The sequence below is a fragment of the Larus michahellis genome, chromosome W (genome assembly GCF_964199755.1).
Source record: "Larus michahellis chromosome W, bLarMic1.1, whole genome shotgun sequence".
Classification (NCBI taxonomy): Eukaryota; Metazoa; Chordata; class Aves; order Charadriiformes; family Laridae; genus Larus; species Larus michahellis.
In genome coordinates, this window is record NC_133929.1 from 4974959 (window position 1) to 4977392 (window position 2434).

Here is a 2434-nt window from a genome sequence, read left to right on the forward strand (position 1 = left end):
CAAATTGTGTTCTCCTCTGCCCCTCCAGCTTTGGGGACTGACGAATGGGTGAACAAGAAAATCGGACGGATCAACACCTGGCTCCGAAACTGGTGCTACGAGCAGGGCTTTGGGTTCTGTGATCATAGTTTGATCTACAGGACACCAGGCCTGCTTGCTAAGAATGGGAAAACCCTATCCCGAAAGGGGAAAAGGGTACTAGGCCAAGAGTTAGCAAGGCTCATGGACAGGGCTTTAAACTAGAAACGAAGGGGGAAGGGGATAAAACCAGGCCCACTAGTAACGAGCCTAGGGATAAAGGGCCAAGGATGGGGGTGAAGTCGGTAGCCCAGCTCAAGTGCGTTTATACGAATGCACGTAGCATGGGCAACAAACGGGATGAGCTGGAAGCCATTGTGCAGCAGGACAGCTATGATGTAGATGCCATCATGGAAATGTGGTGGGATGACTGTCACGACTGGAATGCTGCGATGGATGGCTATAAGCTCTTCAGAAGGGATAGGCAAGGGAGGAGAGGCGGGGGTGTGGCTCCGTACATTAGGGAGTGTTTATGGGTAAGGATGAAGGGGAAGACAAATAAGGGAGATCTTGTGCTGGGAGTATGCTACAGACCACCCAACCAGGATGAGGAGACAGATGAAGTATTCTATAAGCGGCTGGCTGAAGTCTCGGAATCGCCAGCCCTTGTTCTGCTTGGGGACTTCAACCTGCCAGGTATCTGCTGGAAATACAACACAGCAGAGAGCAGGCAGGCTCGGAGGTTCCTCGAGTGCATGGAAGAGAACTTCCTGACACAACTGGTAGGGGAGCCTACCAGGGGAGGTGCCTCGCTAGACCTACTGTTCACAAACGGAGAAGGACTAGTGGGAGATGTGGTGGTCGGAGGCCGTCTTGGGTTTAGTGATCATGAAATGGTCAAGTTTTCAATTCATAGTGATGTAAGGAGGGGGGTTAGCAAAACCTCCACCTTGGTCTTCCGGAGGGTGGACTTTGGCCTGTTCAGGACACTGGTTGAGAGAGTCCCTTGGGAGACAGTCCTGAAGGGCAAAGGGGTCCAGGAAGGCTGGACGCCCTTCAAGAAGGAAACCTTAAAGGCCCAGGAGCAGGCTGTGCCCAAGTGTCGCAAGTCTAAAGGGCGGGGAAAATGGCCAGTCTGGATGAATAAGGAACTTCTGATGGGACTTAGGAATAAAAGGAGGGTTTACCACCTTTGGAAGAAGGGACAGGCAACTCAGGAGGAGTACAGAGATCTCGTTAGGTTATACAGAGAGAAAATTAGGAAGGCAAAAGCCCAGCTGGAGCTCAACTTGGCCACTAACATTAAGGACAACAAAAAAAGCTTTTATAAATACATCAACAAAAAGAGAGCCAGGGAGAATCTCCATCCCTTACTGGATGCGGGGGGGAAAGTGGCAACCAAGGACGAGGAGAAGGCTGAGATACTGAATGCCTTCTTTGCCTCTGTCTTCAATAGTCAGACCAGCTATCCCCAGGGTGTTCAGCCTCCTGAGCTGGAAGATAAGGATGGAGAGCAGAACAACCCACCCATAATCCAGGAGGAAGTAGTCAATGATCTGCTTCTGCACCTAGACGCACACAAGTCTATGGGGCCGGATGGGATTCACCCAAGAGTACTCAGGGAGCTGGTGGGAGAGCTCACCAAGCCTCTCCATCATTTATCAACAATCTTGGTCAACAGGGGAGGTACCAGATGACTGGAGGGTGGCTAATGTGACGCCCATCTACAAGAAGGGTCGGAAGGAGGATCCGGGGAACTACAGGCCTGTCAGCCTGACCTCGGTACCAGGGAAGATCATGGAGAGGATCATCTTGAGTGAGCTCTCAAGGCAAGTGCAGGGCAGCCAAGGGATCAGGGCCAGCCAGCATGGGTTTAGGAAAGGGAGGTCCTGCTTAACCAACCTGATCTCTTTCTATGACCACGTGACCCGCCTTCTGGATGCGGGGAAGGCTGTGGACGTTGTCTATCTGGACTTTGGTAAGGCCTTTGACACCGTCCCCCACAGCATTCTCCTGGAGAAGCTGGTGAATCATGGCATAGACAAGTGTACTCTTTGCTGGGTTAAAAACTGGCTGGATGGCCGTGCCCAGAGAGTTGGGATTAATGGGGTGAAATCCTCTTGGCGGCCGGTCACCAGTGGTGTCCCTCAGGGCTCAGTTTTGGGGCCAGTTTTGTTTAATATCTTTATCAATGATCTGGATGAGGGGACTGAGTGCACCCTCAGTAAGTTTGCAGATGACACCAAGCTAGGTGGGAGTGTTGATCTGCTTGAGGGTAGGAAGGCTCTACAGAGGGACCTGGACAGGCTGGATCGATGGGCCAAGGCCAACTGTATGAGGTTTAATAAGGCCAAGTGCCGGGTCCTGCATTTTGGTCACAACAACCCCATGCAATGCTACAGGCTTGGGGCAGAGT